The sequence below is a fragment of the Pinus tabuliformis genome, chromosome 1_2 (assembly GCF_031772625.1).
Source record: "Pinus tabuliformis cultivar Carrire ecotype Pingquan chromosome 1_2, CPIR1, whole genome shotgun sequence".
In the NCBI taxonomy this organism is placed as follows: Eukaryota; Viridiplantae; Streptophyta; class Pinopsida; order Pinales; family Pinaceae; genus Pinus; species Pinus tabuliformis.
Window position 1 is genome coordinate 985220438 of NC_142298.1, and position 22628 is coordinate 985243065.

Below are 22628 nucleotides of genomic sequence, written 5' to 3' on the forward strand. Positions count from 1 at the left end.
TCGGCCAGAGCACGCACCTCAACCACTGTCATTTACGCCACAACCGGTTTTTCAGCAACGTGAGCGTCCTCCTCCTCTACAGTTCATTAGCCCAAGTTTTTCGGCTCAGTTCAAACTCTTCCCGCGTCCCAGAATTGCTCCGCAGTGCCGCGACGTCCTCCAAAAGCAGCAGAAGCTCTCTACAGGAAGGAGCTCTACAGGAAGCAGAGTGAAAGCTACCGGAACAGAAAAACCCGTGTCTATGCGTCGGAATTGGAAATCTCAAGGAGAGGTAGGCTCGAACATGCCATCCCCATGCTTAATCTTTGAAAGGTGCTGAATTAACTTGTTTGAAGTGGGGAAATTTGAAACCAGTCTGCCTGTGGTCAAGAACGGTGGTTTTCTTATATAAAACATAGAATTTCTTTTGAATGGTGCTGCGTCGTACTCACCTCCATGGTTCCTGTTAACAAACTCTCCCCATTATAATGACAAACCGCTGTAAGGCTCACCTGTGCACGTATCAATTTTTTTGTGATTGTTATATGATTGGTATGAAAATTTTCTCTGCACTCTGTCTGTGAGAGCTTCATTCCTTTTTACAAGTCGAAGTCTTGGGCGGCAGCAGTATTTTAACCAGAGAATTGGTGAAAGGGGAGATACAAACAGCGGAGAAACCCTGTCCTGAGAACCAAGGAGGAAAACCACATCCAAATTTCCATTATAACCAGAGCTCAAGCCAAAAACAGGGTATTTTCACCATGCCTGGAGGGTTTATCAGAAAGGAACCCTCGGATTCCAAGAAATTGAGAGAAACTCCTGAGGTGGTAGACTTGTTTACCCGTGCAAAGTGGATGACCTTCTGTGATAAAATCCAAGGTCACGATGATGAAATAACAGAGGAGTTCCTAAGGTCCCTGTAGCCCAAATAAAAAACATTGGCAACTGTAAATTTCAGGGGACTGACCTTGAAACTCACCCCAAGAATGATGATATCCGGACTTTGGCAGAAAAACTCACTTCATCCAGCAGTGAGGAGAAGGAGCATATTGAGGCAGAGAAGAAAACTAAGGGTAAGGAAGCTAAGGGTAAGAAAACCTAGGGCAGACCATCACAAGAAAAGCCACAAGAAAAGCAAAAGGAAAAGCAAGAAAAAGGACAAGCTGCTGAGGCCAAAGCTGGGAGTAAAATAAAAACACCAACACCAAGGGAGAAACGGTTGCAAACTCGGGCAGAGAAGACTGAAAGGATGCAAACAACACTCGAGGCAACCACAGCACAAGTCAAAGAGAAGGCACCCTCAGCCAAGCAAGCCAAATCAGACAAAACTGGTTCTACAGGAAGCTAGCAGGCTATTTCTACAGGAAGTCAGAAAACTGCTTCTACAGGAAGCCAGAAAACGACCACTACAGGACTTTCTACAGGAAGTCCAGGGAAAGGGCAGCAGAAGGAGAAATCGTCCGAGATTTTAGCTAGGGAGGCAGCAGCTGTGCTGGCCACCCTAAGCACATCCCCCAAGCAGAAGGAAAAGCGAAAGAGGGAGCCTCCCCTGTACTTTAAGGCAAGAAGAAGTGTAAGAATTAAAACCGACAGACCCCAACCTCCGTCCAAAGAACCAATCACCATTGTCGACACCCCTACCACACCAAAGGAGAGGTCCCCCTCTAAGGCAGCCATCACTTATGAACGGGGAAGCCTGAAGACATCCACCTGGAGGGAGAGGATGAAAACATTGGACACAAAAGCCTCTCTACAGGATGCTGAAACAATTCTACAGGAAACATTGGCCAGGCTCAAGGAGACCGAAGAAATGGAAGGTAAGGCAGCCCAATCACCACAAAAGGAAGAAGAGGTAGAGCACATTATGGAACCTAGCCCCCGGCCCAGCTTGGGCTCGTATTATAACTGCTTGGAGGCCGGAAGGATCATTCCTTAGAAATTCACAGTGCCACTTTTCTTTGCACTAGAGGAAGAAAGAGTGAGGACCCACACATGGATGAAAATTGCCAAGTCTAAGGGAGTAGCAGATATAGGTCCCCTGGAGGAACAACTCGAGGAGGAAAGAAGAGAGTTAGCTATGGAAAAACATGTGGGAAATTGCCAGCGAGTCAGGCTACAGGAAGAAAATGAGCTACTTAGACAGCAGCTACAATTACAGGGACAGAGGAAGGAAGACAGGCCTCACATCATGGGGGAACAAGAGCAACAGGAGGGGCCCACAACAGTCATAGATACCCCTTATGAACAGCAAAGGAGGGAAGGGACACAGACTGAAATTGAGGCACTGAACCAGCAGCTACAGGAACAAGAATTACAGATACATTCTCTAAAACAGCAGCTGCAAGAAAAGGAGGCCCAACTGGCCTACATGGCCAGCTGGGCAATGGAAGCTCTGCAGTGCAGGCAGCCTGCCAAATCCTATGCCCTTTACCTCAAGGACCAATGGTTACAGTTTCAAATCAATACCTTGGCTCAAAGGGGCATCACCCCTTTCCAAAATTATCATCAGTTTGCAGCTTTATGTGGCATCAATTCATCTGAGGATAGGGCCAAATTGGCAGAGTTATACTTGCACAACTTCGCCCTTCCGGACATGAATGCATGGCATCCTAACATGGTGATGGGAGATGTCCAGCTGATGGCCATGGCCTCTTGGATGAGCCATGAGGAGAAGAGAGCAGCAAAGGTCCGTAGTATCATAGGCAGAGAGCTCAGTGAGCCTCTCATGATTAGAGCAGAGCCAGATGACCCATCGGCAGTGATAAGCGCCCACCAGCACTTGGCCAATAGTCCTCAGTATCTACCGGAATACATTGAGCAACAGGCTCAAGCCATTGCCCATTTTGAGGACATGGAGAGGCTGTTGGGAGAAAACTGTATGCATGCCTGCACAAGGCGGTGGAACACACTGCCACACAGCCTGAAGATAAGGGAATACCACTCTCCCACTAGGATGAGGGAGGCCTTGGCAAGGGTACCTCTCTACAAATAGTTGATCCAGAACTTGCAGGCCAATTGGATTGGCTTGAAATTCAGTCCTCCTTTACTTTTGGGATTGCTAAAAGGAGTAAAGGAAGAGGAGGAAGGTAGACAATGGGAGGAGGTGGAAAGGAAGGCAGGATTCCACAATCATGAAGAGGATATCACAGCAGAGGCTTGGGACATGAGGGAGACGATTAAAGCCATAAAGGATGATGAGCTGGACTAGTTGCTCAGAGGATGAGCAACCGATTTAGCAGGGGGGTGATGATGAGCCCCCAAATTGGGTAACTTATTGGGCTCATTTTGCCTAATTATCCTTGTTCAATGCTCCATTTTTCATAGATTATTCATGTTTTCCTAGTATGTTTATGTTATTTGAACGAATAAGGGTGGTCACTCTACCTAGGAGGCTAATACATCGTTATTTCAGGATTTTTGGACAAATTTTGGAGCAAAACCAAGCAATCATGGGTCAGATGACAGCCAAGCTGGAGGTGAGGATTCGTAGGGAGGTTGTCTCTTGCATTAAATGGCCTTCCTCGAAATCTCCACCCTCAACACCGAGCTCCACAGGCCACCAAAACGAGTTCTAAAGGCAGCCAAGTAGATTTTGGAGGAGTGACTGTTCACCAGCAGTTGGGATAGCCGAGTCCCTTGAATCTAGGAGGGCTGCTAGCCCCCTCGTATTGTACAAATAAGAAGGCCTCAACCTTCGTAGTTTACTTTTGGAACTATTGTTATTTTTGCACTATAGTGCTGTCATTTTGCTCAGCCTATTTTATTGTTGTACAACTTTCTTATGATGGTTATTTTTGAATAATGATAAGCAGCTTTACATGGTGTCAGATCTGAGTTCTTTATAGGAGCCTGCAGCTCTTGGGGTTGGGCCCAACCCGAGTGCTAAGGCCTCCTCTATGTATTGTTATTTGTTCTTTATGCATTTGCAAAAACATTTCTGTTAAGTAGGTTAAAGTTTGCTGATTAACTAGGTCACTGTTAATGGTTAGATAGACTTTTTGAATGCTCATACTTAGTTGATAGGTTGTTAACAGAAAAGCTTCAAGAAAAGGGCCATCAAACATCTCTAGTTTCACCTCTCCTTCAGTAGGATCTGGAGCTGGGATCAGGATAACTTTGCTGCCCACAAAAACACTGATTTTGCTTTGCCATGCAATCGCTAGTGTTTGATTTCCATGTGTAGAAGTTGGTTACAAGTTCAGACTTTCGTTTTCTTAGTTGCATGAGCTAAAATACATGGTTTCTTTGCAGGTCACACTTCTGATTCATTCTCTTTGCTGGCAGTTAGCAGATTTAGGTCATCGTAATTAGGATTTTGAATTTACAGGTCTTCGTTTGATCGGTTGGAAGAAATGCCTTGTAGAGCACCTGTACCACTCCTTCATCTATTCATTCTCCATCAGCACCATCCACTCCACCCTCTGCTTAGAATCCTTGCCTCCAGTTCACCATTTGCTCCCATAACCCTAGTTTTGTTTGTAACATTGCTTTAGTATTCTTTGAACCAAATACAACCATCCCCACCTGTCCAAAACTCCATCCACCGAGTTCTAGACCATCTCCAACCCTCACCCTACCTCCACACTCACTCCTTCACCTTTCCCTCTCCATTCATCCACCAAAAACCTCACTTCTGAACATCCTGTAAAAAATTGCAGACATCCTGTAGAAAATCACAAACATCCTGTAGAACCCCTGCAGACTTCCTGTAGAGGCTCACGAATGAGGTTTCTTGATATCCAAACTCGGTGAAACTCTATGGAAGGGTGTTAGGGACCCCTTTGGCCCTCTCTGAACCTTCTTGACCTTTCCCAAGCATTTCTTCTTGCATATCCACCTCTGCACAGCCCAAAAACAGTCAAACCATATGCATACTAACTTTGGCAACTTATTCAAAAATACAAAAAGAGTTTTTTTTCAGATGTCACTATAGAAGTAGCTTAGTTACATGTATTTACCTTCCTAGAAGTCAATGGGATTTCTTTCAGTAGCTTGCATCCTCCTTCTTGCATCAGTAGGGTTAACTGGTAGAATTAGGGTTTGCTAGGGTTTATGTTTCCTTTTTGCTTTCCAGTTCTTTCTGCAAATAGATTAGCCTTCTTTAGAGTAGCTTTCATCCATCGGTTAAAAAGCTTCTTCTCAGAGCTCATAGAAGTTGGCTTGAGCCCCTAGCAGACTTGTGCCAGCTGACCAAGTGACAGCTGCGGCAAGAGCTAGTACTTGCGCATACAGCACCGTCGCTTCCAAGTTTGTTACGAACTACCGGGTTGATAAAAGTAAAGAAGGGAGTCCCAGGAGTTGTAGCATTATTGCTGCAATACTGGAGCTCACCACTTTGAAAAAATGAGATTAGTTCCTCTGCCTTTAAATCTTCAATTTCCCTGTCTTCTACTGCAAATGGTATCCAAACAAAATCCTCTGTTTGTAAACTGAATAAAAAATCTTACTGTGTAAAAGACCCAAAGAAAAAATCTCCACCCTAAGAAAAATATCTCATTGTTTTGCAAATCGTATTTAAATCTCTCTTCTTTTGCAAAATTTTTTCATAAAACTTTATGAAAAGCCCTCTCTGTTTCAAAAACTGTGTACTGTGTATTTGAAATAACGATAGCTTCATTTTTATGTGAAATTTTTTTCACAAAAATTGCATGAGGAAATCGTTGTTTTGATACTTGAACTGCAAGTGACATGTAGAAAACTTGTAGAAATCTCTTGTTAATGGTTTTGTCCTTCCTGTGTAAACATATATTTTTAATCAAACTCTCCTACAACATCTCAAAAAATCATGGTTTCTATAGGTGGAAGAGTATATTAAAGGTGACAGAGCATTGCAAATCCATAACTAGAGTCTTGTTTTTCTCACATTATGACACATATGAACAAAATCTTAAGTTAAACCCTTTTTTTTCGAAATCTTATAGTTGTTGAGGAGACCCCGGAATTGACTCTTACCTGATCACTGCATCATTTTCAGAATTTTTTGGAGATAAATGTTAGCTCGGCAAAAAGGAAACGATTGCTCTCTCCTTCTTTAAAAAATCTTCTCCTTATTCTCCACGGAGTTCCTCCAATCTATCCCTGCAATTTGATGAGCCCCAAAAATGGATAGTTATTTGAGCTCATTTAACCTCCTAATTTGACTTAATCCACCATTCTCATTAGTTTATTGCATGTTTTTTATTATATTTATGCTAATAGAGTGAATTTGGTTAGTCATTATGCCAAGAGGTCTAATGGGTGCTTTGTGTAGCCGTTTTGGTCAATTTGGAGACAAAATTGAAGGTCTTAATGAGCACTTGGCAGCCAAATTCGTGGGAGAACAAGGGAGAGGATTTGTAGGAAGGTGTCCCCTTCATTTATGGGCCCTTACCTCGAATTCTCCACCATCAGCTCAGAGTTCAAAGGCCACCAAATCAATTAGCACAAGGGCAGCCAAGCAAGTCAAGTAGGACTGCTGTTAACTACAAGTTTTGGGCAGTCGAGTCCCTAAATTTTAGGAGGACTGTTGGGATCCTCAATTTGTATAAATAAGAAGGCTTAGGGCCTCATTTTGGTTAGCTAGTGGTTAGTCATTTTGTAGCTGGTAGTTAGTCATTTCATAGTCTTGTTGTAGTCATTTTGTAGTTCGATTTTTAGGTAATAGATTAGTTTTGCTGTCAGCTCATTTTCAAGTTCTCCTTCTGGACAGTTTTGATGTAACTCTTCATTTCTTGATCAATAAAGATGAATCCAGCTTTGCACCAGCTCTAAATATCTCTTAGGAGGCTGTAGCTCTTGGGGTTGGGCCCATCTCAAGTGCCCAGTACCTCCTTTGTTTATCTTTATGTGTGTTTGTTGCGTTCTTAAAATAAAATCTGCTCTTTAAATTTAACTCTTGCTTTGTTATTTAGGTTGCTCTTGATGGTTAAAGTATCTTTTTATGTTTAGAATAGATTGGTAGGAGTTAGTCATGCATTCAGATATTTTGGAATGTTCTTGCTCACGTGTTGTACGTGGTTCTTGTTATAAATAAAGCTGCTGTCCATTCTTGTTACTGTTAGCTAGATCATATTAGGGTAGCATAACTAGATCTTTGTTTTCTTGCATGTCTTTGTTTGTTAAGTTTGAAAAACCACTTGCAGAGTACCTGTTATCCTTCTCTATCTACCCATAATCCATCTGATAATCTGCTCCAACCCTTAGTCCATGATTCGTACCCTCATTTGCCATACTTTCCCCACCTTGCCCTAATTCCTACATTCTTGTGCATCATCGCTTCCTCCATCCTTGAACAAATCCAATCGCTCCTTAGCCTCATCCACCAAGTCCTAGGCCTCTTCACACCCCTATTTCACCTCCATACTCATTCCTCCATCTTTTTCCCTCCATCCATGCTCCAAAATCCCATTTCGAAACATCCTGTAGAAGAATTACAGAACATCGTGTAGAAATCCTGAACATCCTGTAGAACCCCTGTAGACTTCCTGTAGAAGCTCATAAACGCGGTTTCATGGCAGCCAAACTTTGTGAGACTCTTTGGAAGGGTGTTAGGGACCCCTTAGACCCTCTCTGAACCTTCCCAACCTTTCCCAAGCATTTCTCCTCCTTGATCCACCTCTGCACAGTGAAAAGCTAGTTAAAAGCACATGCATGATAATTCTCATAACTTAGTCAAAAATACAAAAAGATGTTTTCTTCAGCTAGAGGCAGTGTAGACACATGCATTTGACCTTCATAGAAGTAATGGCATCTCTTCTCGTAGTTTGCATTCTCATTTTTTCATCAGTAGGACTAGTTGGTAGAATTAGGGTTTGCTAGGGTTTGCATTTCTTTTTGTCTTTCAGTTTCTTTTCGCAATTAGATTAGCTTCCTTCGAGTTAGCTTTCATCCATCAATTAAAAAGCTTCTTCTAAGAGCTCATAGAAGTTGGCTTAAGCTCCTAGCGGACTTGTGCCAGCTGACCAAGTGACAGCTGCAGCAAGAGCTAGTACTTGTGCATACAGCACCGTCGCTTCCAGGTTTGTTACGAACTACCGGGTTGATAAAATTAGAGAAGGAAGCTCCAAGAGTTGTAGCATTATTGCTAAAATACTAGAGCTCACCACAATTCCACACAATTTTTCACACAATTCCTCCACTACACAGGGTTCTTCTCTCCCACATAATTCCCTTCACTTTTGCATTTTTCTCTCTACGTATTTCTCTTTCAGTCAGGGTTCTTTTCATTTTCTTGAGCTATGGATGAATACACAATATTGTCCTCAATTCTGAGCTAGGTTAAGATATGATGATGAAGGATATCGTACACAGAAAATGTTCAATCCTTTGAAAAAGTTTTTGATTTTTTGCTTGCTTCTTGATTTGACTAGCTGGACTTTCATTTTTCGATTTTGGTTGCCACTTGTGTTATTTAATGCATCACGATTCATTTACTTATGACCGTGCTACCCTTTGTACACTCCTTCGACACTTGTTTTATGTTGCATAATAGTTTTTAGATTATAGTTTGTAATACACATTCCATTAGGACTTTAGCTTATGATTTTTCCATTTCATGCACTATGTTTTCTTATATCCACCATACTTGTTTTCATGTTGCATATTCATGACTTTATCATTGCACATTTGCCCCTTTTCATCATATGCTTATGTGTTGATATTTATTTTGAAATGACCATAATCTTGGGTCATTTCAAATCAAATTCTTTTTGAAAGATTAAGTATATATCTAATGATACTAACCCTCTCTATTCTTGTGTTGTAGGGACATAAACTAATCCTTCTTTGTTGTGTAGACAATCTTTTCCATGAGAAAAAAAAAAAATTCCTCAAAAATGAGAAGTGGCTGAAAATTTTGGTTCAAAATTGCAAGTGATGTGATTGATGATGAGATGAATGAATGTATACAATGCAGGGTAATGTATGATAATGTAAGATGATATATACATGGCTAGGAGTATTGCATATTCAAGTTTAAACTAGGTTATCAATCTTGGAAAAAATTTCAAAATCGAAGGCATTAAGAATATTTTAAACTTACGGTACTTTCATTTCACTTGATAGCTCATTGTCAATGATTTTCTTCTGTTGATGATGACCTTTGCTCTTTTGTCAATACTTGGCCTTATGCTAATGATGACAATACTTTGACTTCAAAATGAATTCTGCTGAATGATTTTTGTTGGATTATAGATGCTTCTGGTTGCTCTTCAGGTCCCTCTGATGTTGATTTAAAATGAATAATCAAGTCCCTTCTGCAATAATATATGATATTGATCTTATTTAGGTCCCTTACTGATGAATTTTGATTATAATGTCTCAGGTCCCTTCAACAAACCAGCTACATAGTTTGTTGGTTTATTTTGAAGCTTCCCCTTGACTGAACTTGAGACTTATCCTCAAATATTTGAATTTTGGAAGTTGATTCTGAAAAGTGAAATTTGAAAAACATAAAAGAAAATTCATATTGGCCAAACAAGTTGGGTTTCCAATATGAATTCGAGTTTTTATTGTGCCAGTATCCTGGATTTTCACAACCAAACTCCTTTATTATTTTTTAAATTTCTTTTTATTTATTTATTCTGGAAGTAGGGAAGGCATATTTCTATGTTGTTCCAATAATTCCATATTGTTTTCTGCTGAGACTCTATTCTAAAAGTCTTCTTTATTGATAGGTTTGTTATAAACTTTGATTCTATGATCATTAACTAGAAATGAAATAGTTGTTTCATCAATTGTCTTAATCTTGACTCCTCCATTGCCAAATATTTCTTCTATTTCATATGGTCCAAGCCAATAAGTAGTGAACTTAGCTTTGAAATCTTTGTACATGGAGTCGAAAAGAGGTGCCTGTCTCCCTTATGAAAAATTTTGTTTTTGATAAATTTGTCATGCCATTTGATTCTCTATTTCTTTACTAGTGATGTATGGTCAACTGCTTGTTGTCTAAACTCGTCTAATTCATTTAGCTGAATTAGTCTCTTCTTTTGAGCTTCTGACAGGTCTAATCCTAATTATTTTGTAAGTTTGAATGTACGAATTTGAAATTCAATTCGTAACATAATTTCTTTACCATATACTAGTTAATATGGACTGCATCTAGTAGTATTTTTCCCTGTGATTCTGTATGCATATAATGAATCATTTAATTTGTCTGACCAATCTTTTATGTTCATTTTCATTGTCTTTTCCATGACGTTTTCCAGAACCTTATTAGTAGATTCCACTTGTCCATTTTCTTGTGAATGATACAGAGTAGACTTTCTATGTTTGGTTTTGTATTTTTCTGTAAGATCTCATACAAGTTTAGAATTGAACTATGTTCCCTGGTCTGTAACAATCTGTCTTGGAACTCCAAATCTTACAAAGATTTCTTCAAAGAGGAAAGAAACCACTATTTCTTCTTTTGCTCGTGCCACTGCTTTTGCTTCTACCCATTTTGTAACATATTTTGTACATACTAAGATGTACTTCTTTCCATCTAAATTTGGGTTAATAGGCTCCACAAAGTCTAGATCCCATTGTTCAAATGGTTCTATAGTACTTGTTGTTCTAATGGCATTTCATCTGATACTACAGGTCTTCTAGTTCTTTGGCAGCCATCACATCTTTTGAAATAGCTCTTTAAGTCCTTGAAGATTGCTGGCCAGCAGTAGCCAATCTTGAGCACCTTGTATGATGTTTGTTTATCTGCAAAATGGACACCACATGGTTCATCATGAAATAATTTTAGAATATCCAGAATTTCATATTTTCTTACAAATTTTCTTATTAAAATATCGAGACTAGTATAGAATAGGTCACCATTGACCCAAGTATATCTCGCATTTTCTCTGATTATTTTTCTTTTCTTCTTGCTAGTGAAATGGGATGGTAATATTCCAGATGATAAATAATTTGCTACATATGAAAACCATGGGGTTTTAGCTGTCATAGAAAATAGATGCTCATCACGAAAATTGTCTGAAACACGGATAAGATCACCAAGAGAATTAAGTCTTGACATAAAATATGCCACTTGATTATCTTTTCCTGGTTGATCTAGAACAATAATATTGAATTCTTGCATTAGTAACAACCATCTAGTAATTCTGCCACTGGTAATTGTTTTTTTCATTAAATATTTAATGGATGAATGATCGTTATGAATAAATACATGATATCCTATTATAAAATTCCTAAATTTATTGACCGCAAGCACAACAACTAGCTTTTCTTTTTCAGTTACTGTATAGTTTAATGCTGTCGGAGTTAAATTTTTGCTTATGAAATAAATTGCATAGTTGCTCTGATTTTATTTGTGTCCTAGAGATGCTCCTATAGTCATGTTTGATGCATCAGTAGATATGTGGAATGGTCATGAACAATTTGGTCCTCTGAGAATGGGTGCTATAGACAATTTTTCCTTCAGTTTTTCAAATGCATTTTGACCATTTGTAGTCCATTGAAACTCAATGTATTTTGCAAGTAATTTGAACAAGGGTAAAGCTATTTTACTGAAGTTTTCAATGAATCTTTTGTAGTACCCTGAATATCCCAATAAACTTCTTACTTCTTTCTGTGTTTTTGGTGGCATTAATTTTACAATGACTTGTATCTTTACTAGATCTATCTTAATTTCAGAAGAGGAAATGTGGTTTCCCAACACTATTCCCTTAGTTAACATCATAAAACATTTCTCATTGCTAAGGGATAAGTTAGTCTCTATGCATATCTTTATAACTTTTTCAAGGTTATTTAACAATCATCAAATGTACTTCCATAAATAGTAAAATCATCCATGTAGACTTCAACACACTCATGTATAAGATCTGCAAACATAGCTAGGACTACTCTTTGAAATGTAGCAGGTGCATTACATAATCCAAAAGCTAAAAAATTGTAAGCATATGTACCCCATGGACAAGTAAATGCAGTTTTATCGTGATCCTCCAATGTTATCTTGATCTAGTTATAACCACTAAATCCATCAATAAAGGAAAATAACATTTTCCCTGCCAATGAGTCTAGTACTTGATCAATGAATGGTAGTGGGAAATGATCATTCAATGTTGCCTTGTTTAGTTCCCTATAGTCTACACATATTCTCCATTTGCCATTTTTCTTTGGTACCACAACTAGGGTAGAAACCCATTGACTATCAGAGATAGGGTATATAGATCCTACTTATAATAGTTGTTGCAATTTCTCTTTCGCTATCTCTTTCATTATTGGATTCATTCTTCTTTGTGGTTGTCTCACTAGTTTGATTGTTTCATCTGCATAAATGTGATGGATAATTTTTTTTCGATGGATTCCTTCCATATCTGTATAGTCCCAGGGAAAATATTTTGAACATTTCTGTAGCAATGCAATTACATGCTATTCTTGTGATGATTGTAGATTACTACCAATATTTAAATTCTTTCCAGGATTGGTTTCAATGATTTTTCTTTGAGAATTGGTAATTGAGTTGACAGGAAAATTGCTTTCAAATGAATTCTACAATGATTGAATAGTACAATTTTCCTTAAAACATTGATTTAGAAGATTATTTGCAACTTCATATTGTGTTATTGATAGTTTCTCAGAAATACCAGGTTCGGAGATAAAAAGGTCTATTAAATCCTCATTTTCTTCTTCTTTTCTAAAATTAAAGGCTTGGTTAATGCTTAAAAAATTTATAGTTTATTCCTGTTGGTTATCAGACCATGATAGTAAAGAAAGAGATTGAGTAGGAGGATAGAGTGTGATATGTTTCCTTTCATCTCCATGTGCTATGATCATGCTTCCTAATCTGCATCCAATGAAGGCATCTACTATGGCTAACCATGGTCTGCCAAGAACTAAATGATGGCATCCTAATTTTTTTTTGGTTGAAATATTAGAAAGTCTACAGGGTATTCCCATGAATCCAAATAAACAATGATGTCTTCAAGTATTCCTTCTGGTACAACTTTAGATCTATCTGCTAGTTCTAAAATTGTAGTAGTAGGTAAGATATTTGGCAGTTTTAAATACTTCATAGTTTCTATTGTCATGACATTTATAGCAGCTCCTAGGTCCATTAAAGTTTTAGGAACTGAAAAGTTATTGATTGAAATGGTAACCATAGGTATTCCAGGATCAATATACTTTTCAATTTTTGTTTTTGCAGATGTGAGACTAGCTAATTTTCGAATGACTTGAATTGTGGGTGGATCTATTTTCTTTCTGCCAGTTTTCTTAATACATAATTCCTTTATTGTTTTTGTATAAATTAGAATATCTTTGATAGATTAAAACAAAGGAATTTTGAGATAAGAATTCTTTAATTCATTTATGATATCAAATTCAGGAAGAGAAATTGACATTTTATAATCCACTAACCATTTTGGGAAAGGTGGTGATTGAGTCATAATAGTTGTACTCTTCTGAATTTGATTCCTTGGATTAGATTTTTTAGATTGTTCACCTTCTTTAATTTGTTATTCTATGATTGGTGGAGAATATTTTTGTATAAATTTTCCAGACCTCAAGTGGATGTCTTGAATAGGAAGAATAGAATATGTTGGAAATAATGTTGTTTCTTCCACATTATAGGCTAGCCTTTGCACTCTATTACTCAGATTTGTTATTCGCTGAGCTGGTAATTGAGTTCGTCTGGGTGGTGGTTGGTTAGAAGGTAGCTAAAGTTTCTAAGGTTGAGTTAGTAAAAGAATTGATTGTTGTGTGAATGGATTTCACTGAGGGGATTGCTGGAATTGCTGATACAGAAATGGTTGTTGAGGATATGGTCGTTGATATGATTGTTGAGGACAAGATTGAAATTTTTGTCAAGGGTAAAATTGTTGGGGAGGTTGGGTTCCATAATCATATCCTCACCAACTTTGTGAAGGATGGTTTTGGTTTTCCTTAGGAGGCCAAACCTACCATGACATATGAGTCTTCCATGAATTTTTATACTGAAAATTATGGGGAATTTGTTGAGGAAGCTATTGAGATTTACCTGAAAAATGTGGGTTCCAAGCTCTTCTTGTTGCCAAATAATAAAATCCTTGAGTTTCTTCTAATTGGCCTACTTTCAACTCTTTTAATGTTGGACAATCATTTGTAACATGATTTTTTGTACAAATTCCACAAACATGTATATTATCCAAAGGAAATTCTCGTAGAGGATCCTTCTTCATACACTTAGGACAAAATATTGATAGTATTTGTTCTTATTCTTGTTGTTTCTTATTTTCTTTCAATCTATCAACTTGTGTTCCTAAGGTGCTCAAAAGATCTGTTTTAAATTTTTCTAACAAAATCCCTATTTATGCTCTTGTTACTCTTGTTTTTTTATTTAGAAGCTCTTGAAGTTATATCTCTTTTTCCTATTTTGGATCTACCTCTAGAGTACTTTTGATATAATTCAACAATTTCATCGAATGCTAAGTATGATATATCTCTTTTACCCATCACATTGAGAATAGCAAGATACTCATCTCATATTCCTTTGAGAAAAATTGTTCTATTGGTATTGGGATTTAGATAATGTTGTTTGGATTTTTGCAGGTTCTAAAGAAATCATTCTATGTATTCTCCCAAACTTTCGTCTTCTTGTTGAGACATCCTAAACATATCTTCTTTTGAATCTCTAGGCCTAAGATAGGCTTGATATTACTTAAGAAAAATTTTCTTCATTTCTTCACAAGAATTAATGGAGTCTTCTCGCAATCCCATGAACCATTTTAATGGAGCTTCTTTAAGAGTAGCAGGAAAAGGAAGAAGCTTATCTGTATCATCAGTATAACCATAAGTTCGACATATGATATCAAATTAAAACATGAATGAGTCAGGATCTTCATAAGACATTCCATAGAAATTTGGTAAAACTGAAGGTGGAATATTCTTCATTTTTACCTCTTCTCCTAGAATTGCTCTAGTATCTACAATTGAAAACCCAAAAGTATCTTCTTTCTCATTTTTCTATTTCTACATCTTGTCTTATTTTATGATCATATTCTCTTTTGACATCTTCTTCTCTTTTCCTTTCTACTTCTCTTCTTGCCTCTTCTTATCTTCTTCTTTGCCATTCTTTTTGTTGCTTTTCATATTGTAACCTTTGTTCTAGAGTGAGGATGTTAGATCCTTGCCCTTCTTCTGCCATATATTTTTCAGTAGTTTCAAATGTTTCAGTAACAATTTGAGATTCAACTTGTTTTATTTGTTCAAAGATAGGCTGACCTATTTGTTCAAGAATAGGCTGATCAATTGGTTTTCTTGTCTCTCTTTGTTTTCCTATGGAAGATGTTCCTATGTGTTTTTGTTTTCTCTTCACTTCATAAGATAACAAAGTTTGTCTTTCAACAAGAGTTAACCTTTGTCCTGAACTTTGTTTTTCCTCTAACTCTTCCAAAGTTGGTTTTCTAGAAATTGGTGTAGTTAATTCAAATGGAGGTAGTCCTACTTCTATCAATGGTTTATTAATTGGGGGATCTTGTTTTGTGTATCTACCCTTTTCATCTCTTTGTCTAGGCATAAATGACCATAATGAAAAATCCTAATTAAATTTTTTTATGTTTTTCTTATGTTTTCTAAATGATCTTCCTATTTTGATTAAATATGAATATGCTTCCCCGACAACGGCGCCAAAAATGTTGGTTCAATTTACTAAGTAAAGTAACACAGGTGTTTTACTTGTCAATATGGGTTTGTAGACTTGAAGCATGTCCAAAATATATGGATTTTAGGTTAAATCAACTTCAGAAGGCAAGACTCAAAGGTTAATGGAAGTGGATATTACAAATAAGTTCTAAATTTAAAGAAACTAAAAGGTCTTTGTTCAAGATGTAGTAAGAAAAGGAAGAGGCTCCTAACTTAGGATGTCCTGGTTGTCGTTCCTCACAGTATTGTCCCCAAGAAGAGAAACTAAAGAGCAACAGTTTGTGATGTGTAGTTAGCAAGAGAAGAGGCTCCTAACTTAGGAGGTCCTGGTCGTCCTTCCTCAAAGTTATACTCCAACAACATTACGTTTGCATCAAATCATAAACTGGAATTCAAGAAACAATTCAAAAAAATTCAGAAGGATGATTTTTAGTTGTAATTCGTAATTTAATAGAAAGAGAATTTAACTTAAATCCTTGGTTGTCCTTTCGTATGAAAATTATATGTTAAACCAAAATCATCCAAAAACCATAAAGACGTCATAACACATCTAAGCAGTTGAATCATAAAACTAAAACAATAAATACTTAATCAAAATGATGTAATTTATACAAAATTTAACCAAAGTGTACTTAACTTGGTATGGGGGCCCTCCAACCTTGCCTTGTACACCTGAAGAACTCTTCAGATATAACTAATTTTATAAAACACTCAAATCATGAAAAACAATATAACAATAGAACTGATTCTTCAAATTATCTCCACAATCTCCAATAGTCTCAATACAAAATTACACACTTTGAATGGTTTATGAAGTGTGTTTAAATAGGAAAATCATAAACAAAATTTTCTATAATGGCTCTAACATCCTTATCTATCCTAATCCATCCATATAAGTTGAACTCATTATGTCTAGTTCACAAAATTAGGAAAATCCAACAAAATAAGAAATCTACCCCTTTTTACTAGGGATTTCTGAATGAAAGGTCAAGTTTGACCAACGTTTACCGATTCTGTGTTTGCTCAGTTTGACTAAACCAATATGGGTTCCTTCATTTGTGGTTCCCAAGCTTTCCAAATATGCAATCAGATCTCACCCAGGTGTCCTGCACATATGACTTTAATGGAGCTATTACAGGAATTTTTAATGCAGTCCAAATTTACTCTTGAAACCCAATTTTTACAAAAATTTCTAAAAATTGAAAAACTTAATTTAGTTATTTGAATATGAAAAATAGGACTAAAATGAATCATATTTAAGTGAAATAAGATGGAACATGGCGGTGAATGAATGGATTTAGGATAGGAAAAAATGACCAAAATTGAGGGTCAACAATATCTACATGTAAGATCCTAATAATACTTTTCACACTATATCCATAATATCAATTCTCAAGAAAAACAGAATTATTGCAGCACCCATATGAAATTTCTACATTATAAAATTAAATCAGACAGTAAAGAGTCTAACTAGAATTCGATGTATATGAGTAGATTTCGAAATGAGACACTTTTACCACCCAACCTACAACTGATTTCCTCCATTTCATCCCCGATCTGAGAAGCTCTTGCCATCCTTGGCATCAACAACCCCCTTTTTTATCCCTTTAACAGGCATTTAATACCTTTCCTTCATGATAATATTTCCTTTAATAGTGTCTCGCTTTTGTGGATCATTTTATCCATATGCCTAGGATTTTCCATAAAAGCTTGTCTTTCTCTCCTACGATGCTCTTAGGATTTTCTAATATTAGCATCTTTCTCCAGTTAAGCAACTTAATGGATAATTTTCTCCCATCCATTAAATTTATCTAGAATTTTATTCTAGAGTACTTATCATGAAAGGATTATAAAATCGCCTTTATCTACGAGATTTTATCCTTATTTGATTTTGGTAAGAATATCGTTTTTGGGTTTCTCATTCCCAAGTGCATACATCTCATCCATTCATTTATTAATAAATAACCATTTACATAATTAAATCAGTATTCTTCTTTGTATTTTCTGCCATTCTTTCTCACCCAACTAAACCTAACCAGATCGATTTTACGGCAATGGAGGGATATTACATTCTCCTCCCCTTTTATTAAAATTTTCCTTGTTGTTTGTTATCATGTTCCTTTTTCCTCAACTTTGCTTGGTAACTTTTACCTTTTCATGGTTTTGTTCCCCTATTGCATCTTCAAAAATAAATGCTCTCATCGCGCTTTTATCCTGAGTAACAGTTTGATTCCAAAGTTGGAATTTTTCCCAGTTCAAAATACCACGGGTTTTGCCTAAAGATCACCCTTGACATTATCTGTAATAATTTCAAATCAGTCATTGGTAAATTATCATGTATTTGTTTTGTAAGTAACTATATATATGAAAACACAACATTTTTTTTAAATGACTAAACAATACTAATTGGTATGCTACAACGGAAATTTTGTTGGTTCGGAGCAATCTTAGTATTCTGCGAAACCCCTTCGCAGTGTCAAATAAATTTCATCCTCTCTTAACAAAACTTCATTTTCTCATAACCCAAAAGGTAGTTACTTCTTGTTTTCCATTGTTTTTCATGCTTGCAATAATCTTCTTTTGCTTGGATTGACGACTCAACTAGGACACACACATAAGTTCAAATTAATTCCATGCCCTTTGTCCACCATGGATGTTGAATATATATATATATATATATATATATATATATATATATATATATATATTTATTGATTTCCACCTGCTTTCAACACATTATTCACATACAACCAATAAGGTTACTACCATCATTAATATATATTTCTTTAATAGACCCGAGGCCATACACATTACCATAAGTATGGCTCATTTATAAAATTCAAGATACACAACTGTATCTTGGTTTGCACATTTCTCAAGGTAAAATAACACCTCGCAAGGATCTATTTGTAGCATGTTATAATTTAGCTATGTTTTTATTACTTGTGCAACTACTATTTTAGCTATTTTTGTTTTGAACTGTTATGTTATGATTGAAATAACCTACGAGTGGACTCAACTATGTCCATTCTTAATTTTTCATCGTTACCCATGCTGGTAGTCAACCTATATTTCATTGTTCAGTAGTTATCAACATAATCTATTTCACACTATATGCCACCTGGTTCTCTCTCCTTTTTTTATTTGAAATTCTGGCTAGATAATATTTTCTACTTTTCATCATCTTTCTTCCATGATTCCTTATTCTTCGGTCATATTCCTCTCTTAGCACCTTTGTACAAATATTGAATAGGTTCTTCTTAATTTTCACGTGTATACAACAGACATTTTATCCGCCCACATGTATCCAATATGGTGAGTACGTTAGTATAGTATTATAGAAATACAAGGATTCTTTGATTTAGTTCTTCATAGCTATGCCAACGGTATGGCCTCCTGCTTATTTTAAACTGTAAAATATTGATTTCCCAGTTTAATTTGGAATAGCCAGCTACCCAATTTTGTTTACATCCCTTACACAAGGGTAATAACAATTAACTTACATAGTCCCTGGACTGTGCACTTAACATTGAAAATTTATATTGATTATTAATAAGGACCCAACCTTTGTTACATATACATGTATTAAAGTCTTGTATTGCAATTATAATGCATCCCGCACGTGGATATAACCTATGATCTGGCACACCAGTTTATTATCTCAGGTCAATAATTAACCCTGCAAGAGTTAATAAGTCTCTAGAGACAACCCTTCACTGTATTTGAAGTTAATGGTTCCTACAGATGTGTTGATCCTCACCGTCCACGTGCTAGGGTTTTCATCAGACGATATGGGTTGTAGAGGGGTGGTTGATGGTAATTATGCCTTCTTCCGACTCCTCACCCACACTGCCATTATGCCTCTTGACGTTGTGCCTCTACAACTACTACATCAAGGCGTTCTATGCTTTTAACTCTTGTTACCATCCTTCTAGTGAGTCAAGGTTTGTAGCTATGCTTACCCAATCCCTTCATTGTGTCATTTTATTTCTTATACCCACTTGTTTAGTTTTACGGTGCTGCTCTGCTTGTCGTGACGCTCAGGTGCCATGGTAGATTACAACTTGACTCCAAAATTTTTGGTCTGAGGACACGAGGCCATCCTCACATTTCTAGGTAGGTGCTGTTTTGTATGTTATTATTCAGTTGCTAGAAAGGTTCTTAGCAAAACCCTCATACCCCAGATTCTAATTTATTACTCGGGTGTCATGGTTATCATCTGCGTCCAGTCTTTTTGCAATATGTTAAGGTAACTATGACTTTAACGCTACTACGCTTCAAGTTCAAGTATTTTCTTTCACAATAGGTTGTGAGGGGTCATTGCATGTTTCAATACGGTTGACTTTTGCATAATTATAATTTTCTCAGAATCTCATGGTTCTTTCGTTTACTTACAGGTGCGAGATTTCGGGTTTTTTATTATTGTTATATTTTTTATTTACGACTTCTGGACTCAATCTCCGTGTTTTGAGGCTTCTTCCGAAATGGTTTCTCTCATATCGGGTTCTTATCAATTTCCCTGTCAACTTCAATTATCTGAAGTTAGGAGCTAGGATTACCCTATTTATCTTGTTCTGTCATATACATAGGAATATAATTTATCTCCTATAATTTTGTATTGAATTCCTGAGCTTGAACATATTTAAGAATTTGCTCTGGGAAATGTCTCACTGAGAGTTTTACGTAAAGACTAGGGTTTATTTTGTGCACTGAGTCCTTCCTTTTCTCTTTCAATCAGTAAAGGGGTTTCTTTTCCCCTTAGCTTAACTTCTCTCTGTAACTTAATGCTCTGGGATAACGTTATTGTATTAGATTGAAGGAAATATTAACAATGGTTTAATTTTCTAAGTTTACTACTGTTTATTCCTCGGATGAGGTTATTATGTTAAAATACTATCTTGTGTCGTGGTTGCTTTTGTACGTTAGTTTCATGTTATTTACATGTCAATTTAATACCATTGTTTTGGGTTAAATTGAAGTTCGTAAAAAGCGTCCACTGTTTTCAAATGCATGTCAATATTGCTCCAACTCAGCTTTATAGACTTGTATATGTCAATTTACTACCATTTTTTTGGGTTAAACTGAGGTTCGTAAAGAGTCCACTATTTTCAAATGCATGTCATTATTGCTCCAACTCATCTTTATAGACTTGTTTGTTGTAAGTTTGTGTTACAGGCTATGTTCAAAGTCATCTTTTATTTGAGACGTGGTTGATGTTTATTGGTACATTACATTGTTAGTGGTTGCCCAAAGTACTGACATGGGTGTGATTTCTAGCCACATAACTTTTACCTTATCTCTGGGCCCACAGAAATAACGATCGTTTCCCCAGTGGTCCTCAGGCTCACAGGAGAAACTAACCTATTCCCACACTGTTAGATATATTCATACTACTTAATTTTATCTAGTACTCCCTTTTTTTTGCTTTATGAATACCAACCCATTTGGCTCCAACTGTTAAATCACGCATAGACTATCTATGGGTCGATTCTTTTATTTAACCATAGTGGATGTAACATTCTCCTGTTAGTACCAAGCGAGGGTCGGCTATTATTTTCTTTTCTTCATATGCTTTTTCTCAGATAATCAACACAGAAAAGACTAACTCGACAGACCACTACAGAAAAGAGATTTATGTCATGCATAAGAAAAAAAAAGAATTTACATGTAGTATAATGAGAGATATTCCAACCGGAAGTTTGGCGTTTGGCTCTGCTAGGGTTCTGCGAATCCCTGCAAACGGCGCCGACAAACAGTGAAGAAAATACCTTCTCAGATACTGCGTAAGCTGCTGTAGCACCCAGTCCTGCAGCGCATTCGGGCCAGGGATGGCTCATCCCCAGGGGGGGGCGTCGGAGCCCTCCCCACCGCAGTCAGATCCTGAGCATCAAGTGATCTTTGGATCCGTGGACGAAGAAATCTTGAACAGGGGCAAAAAACCTCAAAAAGACCTCAACAATGATGGTAATCGCAAAGAAGGCGATAGCGCATCGCAAGAAGAAGCTGGAATGCCTGGAGAAAGCCCGCAAATCACCTCAAGCACATGTCGACCAGCAGCCAAGGTCAGACCAAGGATCGAGCTGCCTGGAGACAAGATCGATGAGAGAATAGAGTTCATGAAGGACCATGCCCTCATTGGCAAGTTCATCGGTTTCTGGCCAACTGAAAGGGCCCTATATGGCTGGATAGCTGCAAAATGGAAACCTAAAGGGGATGTCACGCTACAGCTAGGGCCGAAAGGATTCTTCACTGCTATATTCTACTGTCCGGAGGATAAACACAGGATTCTAGTAGGAGGGCCCTATTTTTTCAACTCGGCTGGGCTATATTTACGCGACTGGATCCCCAAATTTAACCCGGATAAAGAGGACCTAACATGGGCTCCTGTTTGGATCAGGCTGTATTCGCTCCCGGACGAATACTGGGGGGAGGAGCTCCTCAAAAAGATTGGCAATGGAGTCGGCGATTTCATCAAAGTAGCAGAAGAAACCCTATCTCGTAAGTACACCTCCTATGCCCGGATTTGTGTCTTCATTCGCCTTAATGAGGCTCTCCCCGAGTCAGTCATGCTTGCCCATCGTGATGAAGAGTGGATTCAGCCTCTCGACTACGAGCATGTTCCTTTCCGATGCAGGAAATGTCATACCCTAGGTCATCTTTTCAGGGATTACCCTCTGAATATTCAATCTAGTCCTCCAGATTCCTCAGGTTCCCCTGCTCAGGATGGATTTACTAAAGTCTCAGGCAGGAAGCGTGCGCATAAAAAGCCCTCCAATGGTCACAAACCCCAGCCCCGCAAGCCGCATGGCCCAGTAACCAAGAACAGCTTCGACATTCTTGGTCAATCCTCGGAAGATCCCCCCTTCAACAAGGATGCCGCTCCTGATCATCCCTCCTCCTCCTCCCCTCCCCCTACCTCCTTCTCCCCTCCCAAAACCTCAGCCCCCATCTCTAGCCCCATCATTCTGCAAAAGGATCAGACCAACTCAGCCGAAAATCTCAAAGATATGGAGGTTGATGGCAAAAATGACATTCCCCAGAATCAAGATTCTGGCAACGAA